At 41.0% G+C, this 24,599-nt stretch overlaps 2 long non-coding RNA genes across 13 annotated transcripts in view; one reads left to right on the forward strand and one right to left on the reverse strand.

Moving 5' to 3' along the window:
* Positions 1-8,292: 8,292 nt before the first annotated feature.
* LOC132335221 (uncharacterized) lies at positions 8,293-19,514 on the reverse strand. Of its 4 annotated transcripts, none has more exons than XR_009488614.1 (5): positions 19,293-19,514; positions 18,285-18,423; positions 17,140-17,208; positions 14,415-16,318; positions 8,293-8,727 (listed from the first exon to the last, which is right to left on the reverse strand). It is a non-coding gene; the product is annotated as an uncharacterized LOC132335221 (long non-coding RNA). The 4 variants fall into 4 exon arrangements; XR_009488612.1 differs by lacking the exon at positions 8,293-8,727 and adding an exon at positions 9,973-10,237; XR_009488613.1 differs by lacking the exon at positions 8,293-8,727 and adding an exon at positions 9,973-10,237 and having other exon boundaries at positions 16,153-16,318; positions 19,293-19,509.
* Positions 19,515-20,020: 506 nt separating this feature from the next.
* LOC132335222 (uncharacterized) overlaps positions 20,021-24,599 on the forward strand; it is a 170,841-nt gene continuing 166,262 nt past the window's right edge. For all 9 annotated transcript variants that reach the window (XR_009488622.1, XR_009488617.1, XR_009488623.1 and 6 more), the window contains exons 1-2: positions 20,021-20,907; positions 23,640-23,728. This is a non-coding gene — a long non-coding RNA (uncharacterized LOC132335222). The remainder of the gene's footprint in view (positions 20,908-23,639; positions 23,729-24,599) is intronic.

Genomic DNA, 24,599 nt, shown 5'->3' on the forward strand with positions numbered 1-24,599 from the left:
GCCAGCATTCCTGGCTTTCTCTGTCAGCAAGATTGTGTTTGAAAGGGGTAATCTGGAGCAGGTATCCTTTAATGATGCATGTAATGGAAAAAAAAAATAATGGAAGGTTCTAGAGAATGCATTCACCATTTTTCAATTAGAGAGCTGGAAACATTTTAATTAATGATCAGAAAGTTAGTTGATTAGGTGTTATCCCTTCCAAGGATGTTAGGTTCCCCTCCCTCTACTCCCTGCTTTCACAGGTTAATCTGGGGAAATTGATCTTTCCTGGGAATTACAGTGAATGCACCACTGAGAGCATTTTCACACATTTGGTAAGGGTGAAAGCAGTGAATTCCCAGCTTGGATCTGCCTCGTGCAGGTGGTGCCTGCTCACCTGAGGGCAGCTTTGGGAAACTGGAACATGGGGAAGAGGGAGCATCACCATGCTGAAAACCCACCCCTTTCAAGTCATGGGGGCTTCCTCCTGCAGTAATCTTGGCTGCTGGAAAGGAGTGTGAGCTGGAATGCTGCCAGCAGAGATCCTTCACATCCTGTCTCATGCCCTGTCTGGAAGGAAGCATTTTGTGTAGAGACCTCTAAATTTATTTGGATCCAGGTGGAGTTTGGGGAAGGAAGGTATAGTTACCCTCCTTCTTACCTCCCCTTCTTGAACAGTTTCATCCACTGTTTGTTAGGGTGTGTTGTCATCTCTTAATTATTGTAAGAATTAATGTAAGAAATGAAATTGCTTTGATTTTAAATTTTTTTAAATTCATGCATTTGCACATATGAAAAAGGTTTCCTGCTGGGACTGTCCTTATTCTCTTATGTCTCATGTTTTATCTTAAAACAAAACATTTGTCTGATACACACTTGGAAGAGGAACCTTGCTTGCTTTTTTCCCCTCCATTTGGTTGCTTAAGGGGAAAAGCATGCCAAGATGATCTATTGTGGGCAGTTAAGGAAATCCAGCACCAATTTGTATTCTGCACTTTTATCAGTAGAACGTTTCTCATGGCCTTATCAGGGCAATTTAAAAATATGCAAACTATTGTCAGGTTCTGTGGAGAAGAACAAAAGGATTGCTGAATAATTCAAAGTGAAGCTCTGGTGGTGGCTCTGCCTCCAGCTCTGTCATTTTTCACCATGCTGTGCATAAATGCCCAAGTTGAGATGTTGACCTTCCTGTAGTGACAAAGAGATTCCTTCCTCCTCTGGCAGTCACCTTTCCAATGTGATCACTTCTGTGCCATGCACTATTAATGGAGCCCTGATGAATAATAAATGCTTTGCAGACAGCCTGCTTGTTTCAATTAGATCATTGCACTTCCCAGAGTGGCTCCCTTTCACTGTCAGGTGTGATGTGGATGCTCGTGCTGGCAGGCACAGCCTGCTGTGGAGAGAAGAAACAGAATGGCTTTGCCTGAGCATCAAAGGACACTGTGGGACAGGTAATGAAGGTTTTATGGGTTGATGCCATGAGATGTACATTTGTGTGGTGTAGGATGTGGAATAGAGCAGAGATCCTGGACCAAATATGTGTGCAATCTCCAGCTGAAGAGTGCTACTCTGTGGGCAAGGTAGCTTGGACCTGAGCCTCTGCTAGTGTTGAAGATGAATAAACACAGAGTTGTTTTTTAAAAATTTATTTTTATATTTTTTGTTTTTGTGGTTTTGTTGTGGTTTTTTTTTTTTGTGGGTTTTTTGTGGGGTTTTTTTTGGGTTTTCTTTTTTTTTGTGTTCTTTTAAAATTTTTTTTGGTTTTTTGTTTGTTTGGGTTTTTGTTGTTTTTTGTTTATTACTTTTTATAACTACAACGATAATTTCAGTAGATAGGAATAAACTTATATTTGAAATTGTGAGGAAGCAAAAGCATTCACAACACTTTTCCAGCAGTAAAAAAAAGGACTTTCTCAGAGTCTTTATATAGACCCTAAAAAGCTTCTCCTTTTTTTTTTTTTTTTTTTTTTTTAAATATATTTGAAGGAATGAGGAAAGGAGAAATGTTTTGATGTTAAAATAAAAAAGTTAAATTAGGATGTAGCTAATGGAGAGGGCTGGAGGTGCATTACTGGTGCTGGAGCTGTGAGGGGGTTGTGGTTCCATTGCAGGACTGGGTTGCCTTGAGGAGCTCATCCCACCAGGTATTTCCTCCAGGGCTTTGCAGAGGTTTGGTGTTTCTGGGCAGCTCCCTGATCCCAGCACTCTGCCTGCTGCTGGGGCTGCAGGTGAGAACTAAAATTTACCTGAAATGATGGGGGAGGGACTGTCAAATGTTATCCAGCTCTTCAGACTCCCAACTGATGTGGCTCCACACCAAAAATAAGTGATGTCTGGAAGTATGGCTGCCTTTTCTGTCCACAGAAAGGAATCCCTTGTGATGTTTTCATCAATAGACATTGGGCAGAAGGGTGAAAATCTCTGCATCTTTAACCTTGCTTTAATTTTGGTTTGACTTGGATTCAATTAGTTATGCATTGCTATCAAACTATAATAAAGGAAAATTTTCTGTCTAGTTTAAGTAGCTGAATGAGCTATGGCCATTTATGACTTTTTTTTTTTTAGCTGATTATAAAATCTGACAAACCTATTAAGAGGAAATTTAAAATGAAGTCCCTCTGCTGATAGTTAAAATATTGTTATCAAAACCTCCTGCAGGATTCCTGTAGGCACTACTCACAGAGTAATAAGCAACCCTGATTCTCCTCCTGTGCAGCAGAACAAAAGCCCTGCTTTTATAGCTTTGTGCAGGGTTTTATGCTTGGTAATAACATGAATTTGTTTCCATTGACAAATTATGTCACAAGAAAAATCCTGTTTTCTGGTATATCTTGCCTAAATACCTTGGCTGGCTGCCTGCCCTGCAGGCTGCCTTTTAGGGCAAGAGAGACTGTAAATAGACTAATCACAGTATTTTAGTGAATTTAAAATTATTTATTTTCCTTTTTTTTTTTCCCCTCTCAAAAGTTTCTTGCAAAGGCAGTCAGTGTATTTCTTGTGGCTGTCTGCAGGGTTTGTTCAGCCTTTTCATGCTTCAGCCAGGGAATTGCATGTTTTTTATAGAAAGGAGAAAGAGCCATGGTGCTGAAGCAGAGGGAAATGACACAGGCTGGTGACTGAGTTCCTCTCTTTACCCTTCCTGAAGCTTAATTAAATTGAACACCACGTGTCCCAGCTAAGGGCAGTGTTACCTGTCTGAGTGGCACATGAACCCTGGTGTGTGTGTCTGTGCTTCCTTCTGAGAGCAGCACACCCTGCTCCTGTCCAGATCCTGGTCTTAGATGCAAAGAATTTCACTGTGCAGGGTCAGAGCTCTTGGCAGCTGCTGCACAAAACCCTCAGTGCATCCTCACCCTGCACTGCTCTTCCAGAGCACTGCCCATTGCTGGGAGTGGTGAAGAGCAGGCTGAGCTTCTCTCTGCACTCTGCCTCCTCTGGGACCTCAGCCTAAACTTTCTGAAATGCCTCCCCCCTCATGGAAGGCCCAGTGAAAGCCCTCAGGGGGATGGAGGCAGTGGTGGAGGTGAAGGTGTGGGAGATGCTCACACCTGGGCACGTGTCCAAGGGGGAGCCTGGCTCTCCCCTCCTCCAGCTCCAGGGCTGGGCACCTCTGCTTCAGGAGAGGGAATGGCCTGGTTCAGAGCCCTGAGAGCCTTTGCCTTCCACCTCCTCCAAGGCTGGCAGCTAAACAATGTGCTTCAAGAATGCACTGTACACTCCTTGAATTTCTGAGAGCCTTGACAATGTGAGTGCACTGAGCTGTGCCTTGCACTTTGCACAGCATCTGTCCCCCAGCCCATTAGATCCTGAATGCTGCTCCTGCAGGATAACTTAATTGCTTCATGTCATCTTCAAGGTCTGCCTTGAGCTGGGAGACAGGAGGGGGTGCTTTAAGTGAGCATGTTTTGAGATGTATGTTTGAATATGCTTTAACTGAATATGTCACCTTTGTGAGTGTAGCTGGATTGTGCAAGCCCAGATTTCCCCATGGAGGGAAAGGCTGCTGGATCCTGCTCCCTAAGCTGCTGTCCAGTGGGGTGATTGATCCAGTGAGAGATTTCTTTATTAATGGTTGGCAGGACAGGATCAGATCACAGCAGCACCTCTCTGATATTACCTTGTCATTGTGCTGTCTGTACCTGTAACAACATCAGATATTCTGCAGGTATGAGGGCACAACAAATCCAGCAGCCATGGAAACATCCTGACCACAGCCAAGGCATCCCCTGGGGCTGCTCTTTGGGAAGGATCAGAGCAAGAGTGATTTAATCATCCTTAATCTGTGTTTGTTTTAGTGGAACAGCTTCAGGCTGAGCACAAAAGTGATTCTGAAGGATCCAAGGATCCACAGGGACAACAGAAGACAGACTTGGCTTGGGATTTCCCTTTCAGTGATACCAGGGCTGCAGGGATTGACACAAACCTATTGCTCTCCAGATAGGTGTCAACCTAGGACAGTGTCTTCATTAAATTTACACTGAAAATTTTACAGAAGAAAAAAAAATTAAAGTCTAAGCATAGAGCAGTTTGAATTTTGTTTTATCTTTGTCATCTCTCTTCTTCTTCTTTCCATGTGTTTTCTTATGACTATTCTTTTCTTTCTGGAATTTCTCCCAGATTCACTTTAGCCTATTAAATTTGTAAACATTTACTCAAAGGGGTGATGCAGCTTTTCTGGGAGGAAGGCAAGTGCCAGGGCTGTTTGCAATGTTGTTTTTGAACCAACCAGCCTCGTGTTTCTGTCATGAAATAAACCCAACCAAACAAAAATAAAATCCAAAAAGGCGTGGATTTAATTACGTTGCACATAGTAATTTGGCAGGGAAATAATTTTGAGGAAAAATCTACTCCCAGAGTGCCAGTGAGCCAAAAAAACAGGTAATGAAGGAAGAAGATTAAAAATGAACATTGTTGGGAATATTCTTCAGCTCCTGCCTGACAAAAACCAAAGTGATGAAATATAGATACACAAGCAGCTGAAGGCAGTTCATAGCATCTTTAGGTATACATCAGGCAGTCTTTGTCATAAATTTTACAGCACCTTTTGCCACTCTGGATATTTAACTTGCAGATGAATTACTTTTGCTTGCATCAAATGCATCATATGTGGATAATATTTATGCAAATCACAAGCTGGTTAAATATTTGAAATAATGTCTTTGTATGGGTTTGATTTTCTGCCTTTGACTTGGTCCCATTCTTCTGGGGGAGAGGGTTTTGGCTGCATTTTGATAAACAATGCTGAAATGACAGATTTAGGCTTTAAATGAAATTGTGTTCCATAAACTGTGAAACAAAGAGTCATAACTTACCCTTAGCTACATACATTTCAGGGAAAATTATCTTTCATGCTTTGATCTACACTGTATCATTTTACTGAGTGGCCTCATGTGCTGTATCAATCAAATCCACTGAAGATGGGTGAGAATCTCATTTAAAATCAGAATACAAATCATAGATTCATCTGCCTGGTGGAAAGGAAAATGTTCCATGAATCCCAGCTTCTCCAATTACAACTGAATTATTTTTGTAAAACTCCAGAGAAGAAAATCCTGCAGTCCTGGTTCTCATGTATTTATGTGTTTGCTTTGACTGCTTATGAGAGCCCTGGTCCAGGGCTGCCTAAGAGCCCTTGGCTCTGTCCTGACCACCTCCCACCCTGCTTGTCCTTCTCCTGAGTGCTGAGCCTGGCAAAAGCAGGATGGCCATGCTTGTTTCCATCAGGGTGGGTGCTTTAAACAGCCTCTGCCCCAGGGTGGTCGTGCCAGACTGTGCAATGCTCAGAACAAGGAGACTCTGTGCTCTGGGGCCTCGTGCTATTTTGTGATATTTGTAATGAATCCCACCATTTTCACTCTCTGTGGAGAAGATCCATCACTCATGTCCTTAGTTACCACAGAAAAGCTGCAGCAGCCAAGGTGGGGCATATCCCACCTGCTGTGGGTGCAGAAGTCCTTTGCTCCTGGTTCTGGCTGCTTGTGCAGGTATTACAAAATGTGCACACAGCCTATAGCAGCTGCCTGCATTTTGGCATGAGAATGTGGATTTTCAGAACTGAGATAGAAATCCCATTTAAAATATACTAGGAGGGGAACATCTGTGAAAAATCACAAGAGCAACTTAAACATCTGCCCCTCTAGAGGGAAATTGCCCATTTTCTCATTTTATTTCAGATAAATCTGTGAGTGCTGCACTGTTTACATATGCAAATACAGATTTGAAATGGAAGACGTGATTAATTTAGCTCAAGCTCTTAACACGTGCATTGTTTTTAATGTTAATTGAACGTTTTGTTCACAGGGTTACTGATTTTTGCCTCAGCCTAGCCTGTACCTTTAGGAAGTTTTGTATTTTCTCTAAACCTGTATCCTGTTCTGTCTCTGATGTTCAATAAGTTATTCTTAATTCAGGTGAAGAGCACCTTCTCTCTGTTTATTGTGATACTGTGAGGCAAGGGAGAAGAGAGGGAAGAAAAGAGATTGCAAGGAGCAGTTCCCAGTCTTGGCACCTGATTGCTGGGCTTCTTACAGTGGTTACAAATTTAAGTACTGGGACTGTTGAAATAATTCTTTGAAATCTGTGATGATGCCTTCTGGGTCTCACCTGTGCTTAGCTGGGAAAACCTGGACACCTCTCCCATCATCTGGTGAATTCCAGCCTTGGCTCAATACAGGCATAGGAATTCTGCAACATTTAAAAGTCATCACCCTCAAGTTTTAAGGGGAATTAACACTAAAGCTTCCAACTTTAGACCTTTTCCATTAGTTATAAGTGAACGTGGTGCTTGATAATTTTATTTGTCTCTTCATCTGGGTAATGACTATTTTGCACAAGCAAAAAAAGGGCTCAAATTTTCATTTAACCTTTCTTTTTTCATTTGTTAGCAGTCTGTAACTAAAATAATTTCCTGCATATCCCAAGGTGATTTGAAAGTGGGTCACCACAGAGCAAATGTGTGATTAACTGATGGAAATACTCTATTGCTGTAGCTCTCTCCTGTGCTTTAGCAGCAATCCATTTACAGGGTTTGGTTGTTTGCTCAGTCTGGGAGGAGACAGAGATTGCTGTGAGCAGATGACAGGGTGTTACACCTGGGTTTGTATGTAAAGTACAACATATTGTTAAAATTATGTCTTTAACCTTTGTCTGCCTCTGCTTGTAACCAAATTTCAATTATCTTACAAACACTGCTCTTTGTTCAGCTTATTCTGCCAGATGTAGAGATGTGCAGAAATACTCTTTCAGGAGAGACAGACAGAATTGTCTTTTTCTTGCAAACAAAACAATTCTTTCCACTTCCCAGTATCAGGCTTTCTTAATTAGAGACACTGCTGAAGGTCAGAGCCTGTGACACCCAGTTTCACTCAGGCTGGGAGTTACTCAAGGATTCACCAGCTTCAGCTGTCTCCAAAATGCTTTGGCAGTGGAGGCAGTGCTCTCACTTCGTGTGCATGGGAGGAAAAAGGTATCTCACATTTCCCTGAGACACACTGTGACTGCTGCCTGTGCTTGGAAATTCTCACCTTTTAGTGATGAATTTTGTGAGGATATTTGTTGTTTTTGTTATTTGTTGAGCAGTTTTTAACTTACTGTTTTGTCTGTTTTGTAGCAAGACCAGTCATTAGTGGTGATCAAATCCATACATGCAGTTTGTGTGATACTGTATTTGGAGTTTTTTCATGGAAGTTAAACCTCTCCCAATACACTTGGGTTTGAGGGAAGAGATATGTTTGCACCATAATAGGATGTAGAAGGGGAAAGCAGAAGTGTAAGGTGTGTGCAGACCTTGGAAATGGGAACCTGAAATATGTTAGAAGTTCTCTGGAAGTGGGAGCAGCTTTGAATTCACTCCCGGTGCCCAACAGGAGGGAGCTGCAGCCAGGGTGTGCACAAGGTGGAAGACAGCTTGAGCTGGGCTGATTCACTCAAGCTGAACCAAAGGCAGCTCTGTCTCTAGCTGGCACAAATATGTGTTGGTCCATTTTTGTCTCATTGGGGTAAACATGCTGTGTTTTCAAACACTTCCATGGTATCCCATTGATAATTTCAATATTATAGTTAGGAGTGTTTGTTGTAATTGCATAATGTAATCTTATATATTTATTAGCTCTTTGTTCTGTTTGGCTAAGTCTGTGCCATCCATCCACCCAGAAAAAAAATACAAAAATGCACCTCTTAAAAATTTTCAGGAATCAATCTTGTTGTGGATTAACCCCAGATGAAAGATACCATGCAGCCACTCACTCCTCCTGTCCTTCCTGTCACCTACTAGGGAGGAGAACTGGGTGTGGAAGAAGTAAAACTCATGGGTGGAGAGAAGAACAGTTTAATAATTGAAACAAACTATGAGAACAATTGAGTAGTTCTGGAGGAGTTCTCCAGTGGGGGTGTGTGCACCTGGGCCCAGCTTTGCAAGGTGACAGATCAGGAGGGGGCACTGCTGGCCAGAGGTGTCAGACCAGCTCATCTGTTCCCAGGAAACTTTTTATTGCCAATGTGAGGAGCAGTCCAGGGCTGTTTGCTGTGAGACAGCAGGGTAACCCCAATCTGTTTCTGCAGAAAGCTGAGTGCCCTTGAGCCCATGGGCTGGTGCACAGGCCTCCAGCTGATACCTGAACAGAAAATCTCCTCCTGGACATGAACCCTTGGGCAGTGCTGGCCTCTATTCCAGGCTCAGGTGAGACTCCAGCAGCTCTTCTCTTCCCTGTGCATGCCATGGCTTTCCAGCTGCATTGTTCCAAACAGCTGCCATGTAAAATACAGAGGTAACATTCAGCAGATTTGAGAACAGCTATTGTTAACACAGCAACAACTTTGGGTAAAAAATATTTGCCAAAGGACTATATATCCTTTTGAAAGGGAAGCTTGAATTAGGTGGAAAACTTGCTTTCTGTTAATTAATTGCCTGTGCTGAGGTCAGTAATCATTTCCATGCTTTTAAATTTTTTCCCCCTCCTCAACTTTGTAATTGAAAATTTTCCCAGACATCCTTGCTTGGTAGGATTTTTTTCTTGGAGAGAAGTTTTTATTGCAAGCTTCTCTTGCAAATACATTTTTGCTGTGATCTCTAAATCATCTGGCATATTTCTATCCTACTGTCAAAATGCAAAAGCTTAATATAGATCTATCAATCTTACTTGTCTATAGTCATATATATATATATATATATATATATATATGTCTCTATATATCTCTATATCTATGTATGCCAACTCATTTCTTGCAGCATAGCTTTCATCTGGAAAATTGCTCTTGTATTTCTGCATCTACTGTTGCATTTTTTTTGAAAATGTGGCAACTATTTAACCTCCTTACTACACCTAAAAAAGCACTTAAAGCTTGTCAGGGTAAGGTGTGGACTTTATAAATATGAAATATATCTACCTAGAGAATAAAGCAAACATTTGAAAATTGTATTCTCTGGAGAAAAGAAAACTTTACATCTTCATTATGTGAATGTGGAATGAGTTTATAAGGAGTCTGTCACTGGCAAAACTTGTAATTTTTTAAGTGCCTAAGTTTTTTAGGCACTGTCAGAGTACCTCTACTTCTGCCATTCTGGCTTTATTGAGAAATGTAAATATCAGCTTAATATCCACTCTTCTATTATATTTATGAAACTGTGGGCTAATATACAAAATTCCTATTTGTAGCTTTATTGGTTGTTTTTCAGGATGTCTTTTAATCCTGCCAGTGGGTAGTCATAAAAACTGCACTTTCCCTTATGCCAGTGAGAATTCCTGCAGCTTTAGTTTTAATAAAATGTATAAACTAGAACAATATCAACAATATTGGTAGGTTTAGTATCCCAGCACACACTTGAAGTAAACAAGCTAGGTATGAAAGGCATAAACTTCATGTACATATATTTGTATTTAAAATGTCCTTGGAAGATAACCTTTGAGGAAAAAGTTGTTTGTGCAGGGATTGAGAAGCAGCCTGACTTTATCACACTGACTCTTGATGAAATTACTTTTTTGCACAACACAGTGAACAAAAACCTAATTTAATTTGTTTTATGATGCATAGAGATGAGCTGGAAGTATTTGTTTATTTCCTTTCCTGGTTCTTGACCACAGATGTATTTGGAGCATTTAATCTTCCTTAGTTTTGCTGGACTTGTCCCTTGAACAGAGGAAAGCTTATAATGTCATTTTTCTCTGGTTTTTATTTCAGAGATGAGTGTGTATCTTCATTTTATGCAGAAGTCTTTTTTTCCTGTTCAGTTTTCATTTTTTGGTGGAAGCTGGTGCTGCTGAAAAAAAAGTGAACTAGAATTGTAATGTTGTGTCAGAAGCTTCCTCCCTATTTCACTGTCTGCACAGAAATAGAGAACATTAATGCACGGTTATTGGTGCCCTAAATTGTCCATTTGCATTTTCTTAGAAAGATGTGGTATTTAGCATTTTTCAAGTCAAATATTCTCTTTTAAGTGTTGGTGGTTTCCCATATCTGATCATCATAAGGAAATAAAATGCCTTAAATCAGTTTCCCAATTCTCAAGTCATAATTTTGTTTTTTTGGTCATATTTTCAGGTGTAATAGGACAGTTTTGTCCAAGCCTAGAGCATTTCTGGGTGCAGATGCCTTCATGCTTCAGCCATTACCTACATCACCATTAGTCAAACTTTAAAAATGTTATTCCACAGCTACTCATTAATCTGGCACCGAGCTGGAGATGTTATAATTAAGGTGGTGGCAGGATTTCCATTACTGACTATTTTCTTCAGCAGAAGGAACAGTTAGTGCTTGCCAGCAGAGGAAATAAATTCTGCTCCAGGCTGCCTGGTGGAGCCATCAATTCCCAGTCCTGTCTCGCTGACCTCCAGCCACGCTCCCGAGCTCATCCCTGGCAGGCACTCCCAGGCAGGTCAAGCTGATTGTATTTGTTATCCTGTGTGCCCTGAGGAGTGCAGGGGTTTGGGGATGGAGCACACAGGGGCTGATCCACTGCCTGCACCCTCCCAGACTTTTGTGTCTGTGGCCCTCACCCACCCCTGTCCTGGTGAGGTGTAGGGGGGCTGAGTGCTGCGTGCAGGCGATGCCTTGAGAGGCTGACCTGGGACAGAGGCTGGACAGAGCTAAAGAATAAAGCAGAGATTAATTAGGAGGCCTCAATGGATCCACCTTGGGCAGCACAAGAGCCCAGCCAGGGCTACACCCAAGGTAAACCCAAAATGGTCACAAAATGCATGACCAGTCACAAGGTCTCTCACTTTTATAAGTTCTGCTCCATTTGCATATTGGAGTTAATTGTCCAGTTGCAGCTTCAGGTTATTCAGTTCCAGCCTCCTTGTTGCTCTCTTCAGTTCTCTGTTGTTTTCCCCTTTTGGGCCTGCAAAACCTGTAATGGTTGTCCTTGGTATCAAGCTGGAAGGGGTTTTTTTCGTCTACCTGCCCTGGGAAGAGAACTTACTGACACCTAGCATGAAGCTCAGAGCTACACACCAAGGCAGTGCAGCATCCAAAAAATATGAAAACAAACCTAAGGCATCAGAGGGCAAGTAGTTTTTAAATAGGTATTTTTTCAGTTGGTTAAAATTTATCCCTCCAATGAAATGCACTTGTAGTATTCAAAGGAAGTGAATTGTGTTCAAATTTCAAAGGAAATGAAGCCAACCCTTGTAAGACAAGCATGGCATCTGCCATCAACATTGCAAGATATAGATTAATTTAAATCACCTTGATTGGTAATATTTGCTAGTACTGAATTATGCAGACAAAGGGTATGTAGAGAGTATTGATGAATGACTTTTTGTTCACTACATAAATCAATAAATCAAGACACGAAATTTGGTGTTTGAAGCATCTTTCTCTTGCCTCTCCTTAACTTTGTGTTTTCCCTTGCTGGGTGTCTTACTATACAAATCCCATGGTGTGTAGAGCACACCTAATTCCTGGTCTAGGAGATGAACACCAGGCAGAACATGTTTGTATTTGGCATGATGTGAATGTTTTTAGGAGGTCACACAGTGGTCACAGGTGTGTGTCAACAGGATCCTCTCTCTGGGTACCACGAGTTTCCACAAGATCTGACCCACCCCTATGGTGTGTTCACACACCACTGGAAAACAGTGTTTGGGGTATAAATTGTGGCACTTATTCATGTTCAAAAAAGGGTTATAATGTAAAATTTGTATGGAAGTTTATAGGTTTCTTCTCTAACTTTCATTGATTACTTCAGCTGGCCAGAACAAGGTAATGACTTTTATTTCTATTTTGCATTCCTTTGCCCAGACCTTCCCTGCTCTGTATGAATGCACACAGTTTGACTGTAACAGCAGTTGTGGTAGCCTTGTTTAGAGGAACAACCTTACACTGCCCCTGTCTGGTGGAGCTCTCCCTCCCTAAGGCCTGATCTCCCTCCTGGCACTCTGGTTTCCAACTTTGGTACAAATATAATGCAGTTCTCTAGGCCATATCCCAACTCTACCTGTAATTCCCTTGTGATGTATCCTTTTTCCTACCCTTTGCTTTTAGCCCTGGCATTTACAGTTATTTTCTCATTTTCTTCCTTTTTTTTTTTTTTTTTTTTTTTTAATATGGCCACTTACCCCTTTTTTCTATTACTATCCAGTCTTCAGAATCTTTTTGACTACTTAAGACTCCTATTGTCTCTTTGGTATCATCTTTCACATTTATAAATTTGCTTGTCAGTCTTGCTATTACTGTCTCTGTCTGCCTTACTGGATGTTTTACCTTTTATTGTAATTTTCCTCCTTGATGCTGTTTTAATTGCTTAAAGAAAAAATTAAAAAGAAGTTTTAAGTCTGCCTATTTAATAAAGCAGACTTGAATGATTTTCTTATTTTTCTTAGAGTAATCTATGACAGGCATGGCAACACATATTCACTGTATCCTGGGGAGGACAATCTAAATTTCTGTAGTCCTCCTTCCACAGATTCTTTTGATCAATGCAGAATAATTTTACCACCATATTGCAATGTTCTAAAACTTCAGGAATGGAAGTAAGGGAGGAAATAAAACCCTGTTCTGCTCTGAGCCCTGAGTTTGATTTGCATTGTAGCGAGGAGTGGAGGGCTTGCTTTAATTATTCAAGAGGATCTTTTCTTCCACTGCATGTTTTTTCATTTCAAGATTTTTTGTATATTTCTCATTGCACTGGCAATCCCTGCCTTTTCCCCCAAATCTTGATTTTATGTTGCACATCTGTTCCTTCCCATGGCTTCTGCCCCTGTAAGTGTCATTTTGGAGGCCTGGTTTCCAAGGTGTGGCATCACATCACCTCCAGGATGAGCCCTTGTTTGCCCTGGTCCCCTCTGGCAGTTCCATGGGTTCTGTGTGTTCTGCAGAGCTGTTCTGCATTTCCACCTCTGCAGGAGCTTTTCTCACTTCATCTTCTCTTGGGGATTGTGGGGAGAAGATCAATATGTATGGCTGTTCCACAGAACTTAGAGAACTCTGTTTCAGGCTCTGGAAACCCTCTCTGAGCACATCACTCTCCTGATGAGAATGTGGGTAATTTGGAGGTGCTTTGTAACCGTTTCCAAGGGCTGATGCTTTTCAGTCAAGTTGCTGTCCTGAAATCCAGTTCAGAAGCTGTCAAGTCATTTTGCATTTGTAATGAGTCCTTTGCTGTGCAGATGGTTTGGGAACACATTGCCAGTTGTAGCAGCTCCTGGAGACTGATGGGTGATATTTACAGTCTCACAGTCTACACTTGTGTGTGGTAATTGGATTTTTCTTAATTAGGGAAAGTGGGTGGACAGTTCATCACTTAGTGAGGTCCTTACCCATTAAAAGGATCAATAACATTCTTCATGGAGCCTTCAGACCAAACACACACAGAAAAGACACCTGAACTGGAATGGATGAGCAAGGTAATTGTTTATCTGAGTAGTCTGCAGAAGGTGAATGTTGTTGGTTTTAGCTGGGTGCAAGCCACAAATACCTTTTTGCAGTCTTGCTGCCTTTTTTTTTTAATGCTACTTGTTTTCTTATGGAGAAATTAACTTCTGTGGAGCAAGCTCAAGACCCCAATCACTGAAATCCTATTAATAACACTTTGATGTTATTTTAAAGTTATATTAGAGGGCATCACTGTGGTACTGCCTCTGCTGCACCACCATCAGTTTTACCTGGTAGGACACGGTGTGGTACAGGGACTGCAGGCTGGGTGCTCTTGTGCTGCTCTTCAGAGGCTGCAGGGTGGCTGCTCCACCCTGAGATTCAGTTAAATGTGAATTCCTAGAGCTGGGATGGCCTTTGCTTTTTCTTTGAAGCCTAGAAAATACCATCTTGTGTCTGTGAGACTGTTGTACCTAGGTTTGGATTTTCCCAAATATAATTTTGATTTTTATCTTGCCTTGATAACTGAAATGATTGAGACATGGTTTTTTAAGAGCAGTGTAAGTGACGGATACTTAAACACAATTAAAATAGCCACCCCATTGTTATTATTAATAGCTTACCATGTAGTGACTTTCATGCTGGAGGATCAGAAAAGAGCTCACAAACAATGTGCAGTGAAGATTTTCCTGCTGCTGAAATGGAACTGCCTCCTTAAGGAGAAACAAAAGTGTATCAGGCAGTCTGGGGTTCCCTTGTGTTTAAGAGAAGAAACCGAATGAAAAGCAGTTAAATCTGCTGGGAGTCTTAAAAGAGAAGTTTGTGTGGAAGTGGACATCTGGGTGACTGTTTCCTTGTGCATTCTGTGTATTTGAGCCTGTCCAGGTGCTGCAGGAAAGGACTTGCCCTGGGTTTGAAAAGGCTGTGGTGTAAAAATGAAAAACTTGCATGTAGTCCCCTATTACTCCCTGTTCCTATTTTCTTCAATCCCAGAGCAGAGAAATTTTGTGGAAGAGGAACTTTGGATAATATAGGATAGCAGCCAAGAGCTTTGAGAGTAAATGACCTTAATTTTTGAAGGTGAACCTGGAGAGATGAATCTTGATGAAGAGTTTTTGTGATTGGTACCAAGAGGTGACTGGCAGATCAGGGAAATGATGGAGATCCCAGGGAATATGAGCTGTTGGGGATGTTGGCATCACTTGGAAATTCATCTGATTTTAATTAGAGAAGCCTAGAGGGATTAGAATTCTAAATAAAGCTATTGGAAGCTGTGGAATTCTCTAACCAAAGAGTTTTTATTTGCCCTCTGTACTATTTGGCAGCTGACTTTTTTTAACTAGGATCACAGTTGTTTTGGAGGTTTTACTGTGTGTCTGTGCAGGGTAAAGCATTTTCTTTATCTGAAAGAAAGTGTGTAAGGAGAAAAGGTTTCTTGCCTTGTTTCATTAGCTTCCTGCATGCCACACTGTGCCATGGGAAGTTTCAGACTTTTCATGGCCTTGTTCATCTGGAAGGTGAGAACTCTGTTCTGTCATAGTCCATTGAGCTGGTTTTTTCAGGCAGGCATAGAAAAGTAACATATTTGGAAATTCTGTATTGCTTTTTGTCTCTCTTGGCTTCAGAGCAGCTTTTTGAAGCAAGTATAGACCTGGGCACCTGTTACTTAGTCTGGGAAATTGTTTTTTTATCTATTATTCTACAATTACACTTAAACCTATGGCAGCTTGTGGATCTTACCAGAAGACTGAGTTTTGTAAGAAATAAATTTGTGAAAAATATTTTCAAGCCAAGAGGGGCTTTGCACCCATCCATTGATTTGTCTCTTGGGAGCTGCTGCTCACATGGCTGAAGTTGGCTCCTCACTGGAGCTGCTTCTCTGCTATGCAGGTGGTAAAATATTCAGTATTTTTCCAACAGATGTGTGCAGAGTTCATTAATTGGCCAGTTCTTCATCTGTTCTTGCCAGCACTCTCTGGTGAGCAGACATAGATTTTGGCAGATGGATACAATAATGACATCGTTTGGAAATGACTCATGTACTGCTTGATCTTCTGCAGCAAGTCTGCTCCTGCAGAAGCTCCATGGCTGTGGTGGGGCTCTCAGCCTGCAGGGTGGGGTTTGGGTTCCTTTCACAACATGTGTGGGGCAGCTGGGTCCTCTGCAGAGCCCCAGCAGCTGTGGCAGGAGCCCCAGCAGCTGCTGGAGGGGAGGAGAGAGTTGAAGGATACAGCAGCCTTGGCTTCTGCCAGCATCCACAGCACCCAGGACTGTGGCAGGGACAGTTCTGTGGCCTGACCAAGCAGCTCATGCTCCACAGGTCACCCAGTGAGTGAAATCACTGGGGCAAACAGCACCCACCTCAGCCTGCTCTGTAACAGCTGCAGGAAGAGCTGTTGCTCTTTGATGCTTTAAAAAAAATTCAGAGTGGGACCGTAAATCACTTTCTTCAATAAAAAGAGAATCCTCTAAACCTTCACTCTTATTTGAGAGTTGCTGGAAGTAAAATCCTGAGTAAATCAGGGGTCTGAGAAGTTTTTAAGGAATACCAGTCAATGCAATGTTGTAGAATTTTACAGCTGGGGTACACAGAAAAATGGAAGAACATATAGGGGGTGTATCATGTTTGGACTTCAGTTGGTAAGAAAAAACTTGAGTTGCTGGAGTTAAAATAGATTCCAGGAGTGGTTAAAGGTATGATCCTAAGCAGGAAAATGAAGAAATACTTGTGGGGACTCATTAAAGGGATGGTGCACTGATCACAGAGGATTTCAATTGCTTCAAGTTTGACTGGAATAATAATTGCTTAATGCTTGGGAAATGATACATGTGTTAGTGTAAGGGTTTTTCACTTGCTTATCCAAATTATAAGAGAAAACAATCTCGGAGGATATTTTGGACATAATCCCAGGAACTGAAGCAGGACTTGTGTGATAAATAAGATGCTGGTGAGCTTTTATAAGGTTGAGTGATCATACTGCTATTGGATTTGAAATATTCATGAGGATACAATATGTACAAAGAGTAATGGCACACAAATATTAAACTTTGAAAAGTCAGTATTCAAAGAAGTATGTAATGAATTGGAGAAAATTTATGGGGATGCAACTATTGTCCCCAAAAATGTGTTGTGAGAGAATGGAGGAAATATTTTAAGAACAGATAAGAAAGATGCAATCTATATTCTTTCCAATAAAATGTAAATGTCAAACATGTCATCAGTCATCTCAAGGCAGCATTTTAGCAATGAAATAGGAGATTGAAGAGAGATTAGAAAGAAGAATCAGCCTTGGTAAATTATATAAAAAAGAAAATCATGTAGGAGCAAAAATAATATATGAAGGATACAATGTGAGACTTGCAATACCACAGAAAATAGCAAGGCAATTATGTTTGGAAAATGAAACCTTCTTCTGCCTAAAAATAATAATGGGAATTAGAGAGATTAGAACTAAATGAAGTTCAGTTCAAAAAACCCCATCTGTTCCTGCCACTTCATGGTTTCCTAGTCTTTTATATCCCCACAGACATCAGCTCTTGCTCTTCAGAGTGATAGTTTGCATGGCTTTGTTCACTTGCATTTCTGACTAGAATGATTCCTAATGAAAATCTGGTTTGACTTTTGCATTTATTATTCCTATGTAAATTACCAGCCAATTCCTGCTATTCCCCTATTCCTTTTAAGAACACACTGCATTTTAAATTTACTGGTATAATTCAGAATTTATCAGGGTTTGAAGATTTCAGATTGGGCTGAACTACATGTTGAGGGTTTAATGGAAACAATCTTTCCCCCCCCCATGCTAACCAGGAATATTCAGCCATTGGGTTTGAAAGTGTAACTTTTTATAAAGTGGGTCTGACTGGCTCAGCTGCCTCAGTGACCCTTATGCCCCTCCCTTGTAGGAATCAGGGTCAGACTTGGTGGTTCCTCAGAGCTGGTGTCCTTACTCTGATAACCCTGATAGCCTCGTGGGTCAGCCAGGTTTGGGGTTAGCCCCAAGGCAGCTCCTGGCTGCCAGCCCAGCTGTGCAAGCAGCTGTGTGCTTTACAGGGCAGTGACTGCCAGCACTGCACCTGATGGAGCTTCCCTCCCTTTGTCTTCTCCAGGTTCTTCAATGTTTTGACCATATTTTAGTCAAGGGGTGCTTTGCTTTTTTTCCTCCCCTCCCCTCTTTTCTCATTGAAGAAAAATCTCTGTGTCCTTACTGTTTCCAGAGTTGGATTCCCCTGCTCAGCTGGCCTTAAAGCATTTCTTTTTCTGTGATTTAGCATGCTCACTTACATGCCTGATACCAGTATAAATGCCATGCTTGTGAACCCAAGTGCTGAAAGGAGCCCAGGATCCATCAGAGCTGCTCCTTGTGAGTCAACTCCAGGATAGCCACAACCATAAAAATGTCTGGATCCAAATTTTCAGCTGGTGTAATAAGCCTTCCAGCGAAGGCAGTGGAATTGCAACAATTTATAGCACACAATGAGATCTGTCTCACCTTGTCACTTGTTTTTGAGAAAAGTGTCCCAGCTGTGCTGTGAAATTCCTGTAGTGCTACTTCTATTCATGATCTATGTCCTTTGCTAGGAGCACTCTGATGTGGGGATCTGGTGGTTCTTGTAACTCAGGAGACAAGCCTGAATGAGATGGAAAGAGAATGCCCTTTTATTTCCCCCCCTGAAAAGCTGTTTCCTGTGTTCAATTCACATCTCTAAAGTATTTAACTGTGGACTGAATGATGTGAAACAAAGTGAATGCATTTGACTTCTCTCTGGTGGGACTGCTTAGAATTTCTCACAGATATCCTGAAATATTTTCTCAACCATGTCAGTCACCAAGCTGTTCAGTTCAAGACTCTTCTGAAGTGTCCTCCTTTTGTGATGAGGATCTCTCAAATCCTGTTTTCACAGGAGAGCAGTTTCACTGCTGGTTCAATGGAAATGAAACCTGTAGCCTTTTACTTATTCTGTGGGGTTTTGGTGCATACACTACAGATTTAGCCTGAGTAATTCAAAGATATATACAAGTGGTGGTTTTATATTTTAAATGTCTGTCTTGTATAGATTTTGATTATTGTGTTCTGGAAAAATTTACTTGTTTTGTAGCACTGAAAATATTTTGACTGCATCACCAATAAATACAAGTTGAAATCATTTATGGAGAGGGACAGGGACCAAAAGTTATGGATAAGCATACCAAAGCTGCTTTCAAAAGACTATAGATAGGCAATAGGCAATAATACACCAGGCTATTCCCTTCTGTCAATGTGTACACACACATGGTCAGCAAAAGAATCTTTAATTGAAGTTTTTGGTTGAAATTAAATCTCTCCATAATAAACAATGAAGATTGTTTTTCAACCCATTTATACCTCTAGTAATGAAATCTAAGAACTTGCTGTCTGTAGGAGTGTTAGGAGGATAGGAAGATTTGATTGTCTTCCTTGAGACCATATTATGTTAATTTTTCTGCCTAGGCTATGGAAGCACAAAAAGCAATAACTCACTTATATGAAGACAAAATTCTCAGGGTTGTTGTCATGGAAACAAAGTGGAAGCAGCTCCTTTTCCTTGAATAAATTCAATAGCCAGGCTCACAAAGACTGAGCACAGAACTTGTGTGCAGGCTCTCCCTGCCCAGGCAGCCAGGTGAGCCCAAACCTGCTGGGCTCCCCTGCTCAGCCTTTCCCAGGAGAGCCAAACAAGAGGCCTTGGGCTGATGTAGATTGTGACAAGGACAATATTGATTTGTTTGGACAGGAACATCACAAGATAGGTTGGTTTTCTGCTGTACTTTATGTTGGCTGGACTCAAAGTTCATTAACCCTGTTAGTCTTTGGCTCCTGAATCAGAGAGGCTTCAAGAGCTCTTCTGCTCACTGGCACAAATCTTGTTTGTGCTCACAAGGCTGGGTAATTATATTTGAGGAAGTGAACCAGAAGCTCAAAAGTATTGGTTTCTCTGCCTTAAAAAGTACCTCAGCAAATGGTCTTATATTTTCTGTAGAGAAAAGCCAGCAGCTTTCTAACCTTTGTACACACTTTTGCACTTGAAATATGGTACCTTGCTGCTAAAAAGTTATCATAACGCAGCTTTGTTTTCCATTTAAGTACTTGTTTTATGGGTTTGGCTCTGTCTAGGAGGAAGAGTTTGCTACCACATTTCAATGCTGATAGCTGCAGGACAGCAGGGAGTAGAAGGACGAGAATTTGGAGGGAGATGGTAGGGTAAGAAATGATTTTATTTTCATGAAATCTTGGTAATTACTATCCCCCTGTTGGGCCTGACCCAAAGTATGTTTGATGCCAATGGAAAGAGCTCTTGCTGAAGTGTTAATGGCCTTTAGGGTGATGATTTCATTTGTTACCATGAAACAGCTGGGTTCTTCAGGAGTGTAGTCAGTCTGCTCTAATATAAGTATCTGAGTATCCTGAAATAAACTATGGAATATATGACACTCTTCAAACAGAGACTGCTTAATGCATGGAGACAGGAAGTTTGGGGAGAACTGAGGTGGCTAACCTGAAAGTATTGCCTGGCACTGTGCAACCTGAAAGCACATTTTGTTCTTTCCAATTAAAATGATATCTGCTCTTGTGTTGCCTTAGTGTTCCTCATTACTCCTTTCACATTAAAGGTGAGAAGGGCAGGAATTACCCTTGCAAACTCTCATGAAGGTTAGGTTGTGGTTTGTGCAAGTATTTTCACCATTCAGAAGCTTGGCAGGAAGCACCTTTTGCCAGCACCTGTAAATGCTGGGGACCAGCAGGGAGCCTAATCAAAGCTCGTTGTCAGAGCAGAGTTAATTTAATTTGGTTAATCTGTCATGAGATGTGTTATCAGAGATTCATGTCCATTTTATGTGGGGTGCAGTGGGCAGGCTGATCAATGAGCAAAAATTCTCTTCCTGTTGATGTCTGAGAAGATATTTATTGGCTTGTATTGTATCAGAGCACACAAGTGCAGGTCAGTCCAGCTGCAGAGCTGGCATCCCATGTCCACAGATTATATTTAAATTTTAAAAGCAGCTAGAAGAGTGAAACTCTAGTTCAATTAAGAAAAAAATAGTCTCTCAAAAATTGGAATTTGAATCTGAATTGAATTTACTTCAGTTGAACTCAGGTGAGCAAATAACTAAGAATCCAGGTTTTGTGTGCTTGCAATTTGGTGTTTGGTGTTTATGTGGCAGGTGGAGTCCATTCCTGCTTATCATATGCCTTTTCATTTTTTACTGTTTAGGTTTTACAATTAAAAAAACCCACTTTTTTTTTTTTTTTTTTTAAATTGCTTCTTGCTGTTAACCTTGTGTTCATCGATCTGTTCTTATCCTGGAGTTTCCCACTGCTTTTTCAGGGAGGATGCCTATAATGTGGGTATGTGTGTGTGCTTTAGAGATTTAGAACAAACCCACTGTTTTGCATACTGGGTAAAACTTGAGTTTCTTGATCTCTCTTCATTCCTTCCACACCTCTGTGTTGCAAAGGTAAATCCAAATATTAGAGCTGAATGAAACAATCCCTTTTGCTACAGACGTTTGAACAGCTGCACATGAAAGGATAAAAATGTTTTGCCAAATTAATCTCATATGATTTACTGCCTATGCCTAATCTGCTTGGAAGTGGCTTTGAATATTCTAATACCTTTTGGAAATCACTGGCTGGGCTGACAGCAGCTGGGAAGAGCTGGGAGCTTTAGGATGGCTGCCTGTGGAACACACACCTGTCTGCCTGCAGCAGTTGTAGGCAGAACCTTGGGACAATGAAAATTCACTGTTATTTGTTGCAGCAATAAAAATGATGCTGTCTGCATTCCCAGGAACTTCTGGAAGACTGAGCAAATATGAGCATGGCATTTGCAACCTGTTAAGTAAATTTATGGTTGGCATTTAGGGAGTTAGTGCTAGCAGGAAAGGTGAGGCAGAAATCCCAAGGCAGGTCTATGCCAGCCCTGCAAACTCAGGCCAGGCTTGTGGATTTTCCCCATTTCCCTGTAGCCAAGGGATAGGCTGGGCATGGCCCCATGGGTGTCTGTGCACCTACACTGACCTTACTGCTCTGATGGGGCTCCTAAAACTGACATGGGAAACCATGTAAATATGGAATGTGAACATACATAAATGTGTTCTACCTAAAAAAAAAGAAATTAAGCAGCTTTTCACACAAAATTATCTTTCTGTACAATTGTTGAGGTAATCTGCAGTTATAGCTGTCTGCCCAGTTCAGCACACTGGCTGAATTAAATGCTAAAGGTTAATTAGTTGATATCTGTTTATGGTCACATAATGCCTGTAAACCCTTACTGCTTGGATTATAGAAGGATGTTCCTGAATTTTTTTCTTTGACAGAATGGTAAAACAAAGTTTTGCAGAGAAATGAGCTTCTTCTGGAGCAGGTGGGTCTGGAAAGAGTTGCAAACCATAAAATACCTGGCAATATATTGTGTTGAATTTGCAGTTAACTTTGTCATGTCACTGCTCATTTAAAAAAGAGAAATTACCTGTACAGAAAAGACAGAAGGAGGTTTAGTTGACAAAGTCGTGTTTGGTTATAGGTTGGACTTGATCTCAGAGGTCCTTTCCAGCCTGGCTGGTTCTGTGTTTCTGTGAAATATGTACATTTGTGAGTGTGTGTCCCTTGAACTGAGGCATGGATAGTTCAGAGATCAATCCTGAATCCAGGAATGCTGGAGCCTGGTGTGAAGCCCTTTCCAGTCATCTTGCTGACTCAGAACTGCTGGTCTTTTACATTTTGCTAGTTCAGATGTAATGTTACAAATATCTTTCAAGGAAAAGAATATTTGTTTTTTGGTTTTTGGTTTTTTCTTTTAAGAGAGCTGTAGAATAGTGCTTAATGACGTTTAAAAATTGATTTTCCTTATGTATTTATGGTATGTTATAAATGAGTCTTACTCTTCACAGTAATCACTGAATGCTGTTAACTGTTGACAGTACTGAAAAGTTATGGCAGTAATTCTAAATAAAGGCAATTTATGCATTGCCAGAAGAAAGGAAATATTTTTCCTATTTCATCTTAGTTTTTATAATTCTAACTGCTAGCATATGCTACAGAAAAGCTCATAAAACTTTGCAAATACATTTCCTAAATACCTTATTTTAGCTATTTGTTTCTGCAGTCATTATTCTTTACAAATTTTATGTTATTTTAAAAATACAGCAATTCTTGCAAATGCAACTCATTAATTTTTGAGACCTAATTTGAATTGAGGGTTTCACTCAGGGGGACTTGTGAAACAAGTGAAAAGTGATGGATTTTGCTAAATGCAGCTGTTGCTAGTACATACCAGAGGAAAAACTTAAATTACACAAAGCACTATATAGAGATTTAAATATCTGTCCAGGTCTGACACTGAGGTGTCACTGTGGGGTACTTCATGTGCAGCTGCAATGAAAAACCACAATTTTTCCATGCATGAGAAATGTGACAAGGGATGATCCAGCTGGGAAGATGTCAGAGCACAGTGAGCTGCAGTTGTCTGTCTCCAAATTTGTTGCAGAACTGGGGCAGGTTTGGGGAGGAGGGAACAGTTACATAAAGAGACATTTAGAAAGCTGATTCCTTTATGGTAATTGAAAAGATAATTGATTCAGGGTGTTTTTAAATTACAAAATTTGTTTCTCTTTTTTACCTTCAAATACTATTGAATACCTTTTACTTGGTGCTCAGGAAATTCTGACATGGCAAAAGAAATTGATTCTCACTCACTGCACAGGACTCAGTGCCACAAGGGTTAACTGGGGTCTAAAAATTCAGGCTAGAACTGGGAATCCACAAGAGTAACAGGACTATTTAATCTACCAGTCTTTGGAAAAAGTAAAAAAAACCCTTGTGTTTCAGAGTTCAAGCTCACTTTGACCGAATGAGAGCTGGGAACCGACCTCTTGTACACCTGATTATCTGTTTCTAGATCCTCCCTGAAGCATCAGGTAAGAGTCCAGCCACAGGAACACCCTGTCTGACAGACTGAGGTACAGGAATTCTCTCAGGAATTGGTCAGGAATCACTTGTGTGACCTTCTGTCAGGGGTCCTGGTGAAAGGGGAAATAATTTTTGGTAGAAGTGATGGTGTAGGTCCCTGGGTGTCTGAGCTTGGTTCCCTGCTGTGCTAAGCTTTTGCATTAATGTGAGAAAGTCACCTGGACTTGTTTCTAGTAGGGGCTGTTGGGCTCTAAGGCTTGAATCAAACCCTGAAAACGTTAACTATGATAGCAGAGTTACCTGGTATGCTAATGCAGAGGTTTGCTTATATTGATTACATGACTAACAGAGAGCAATTAAGCTCCTGAATTAGCCACCTCAGTTAATTGCCAAAGGTAATTTGAAAGACAGATTGGGGCCTAATGCAATAGAAAAGAAGAGAGACTGCAGATTGAGCTAAATCAAGTTACCTGAGATCAATTGTCCTTCGGTGGGGAGAGGGACAAGCCAGAAACATGAGCTTGTTTATTTTGCCTGGCTCTCCCAGGAAGAGTATCTGGTAAAGTCAATGTTTTTATTTTTCAGGAGGAAGATAACAATAGAAAGGAAAGCACACCTGATAATTTTTTGCATTTGTTCCGTCTTTTTACAAAAGTTATTTTAACATTGTCTTCTCTGTATGTTCAGGAAAAACCCCCACAAGGTATTCAAGGGTGACTTTTATTAGTCAGATGGTCATCAAATCCCATGCGCTTTGAGCAGGACAGGAAGGCAGCTCCTTGATCTCTCCTGCAGGTCAGGCAGTCCTGTGTGAGCACAGCATGTCCTTTCAGTGCTGGCTTTGATGGGTTTTCAAGCTGGCACTTGCACTGTCAGTCA

This window comes from Haemorhous mexicanus, chromosome 17 (assembly GCF_027477595.1).
Source record: "Haemorhous mexicanus isolate bHaeMex1 chromosome 17, bHaeMex1.pri, whole genome shotgun sequence".
Taxonomy (NCBI): Eukaryota; Metazoa; Chordata; class Aves; order Passeriformes; family Fringillidae; genus Haemorhous; species Haemorhous mexicanus.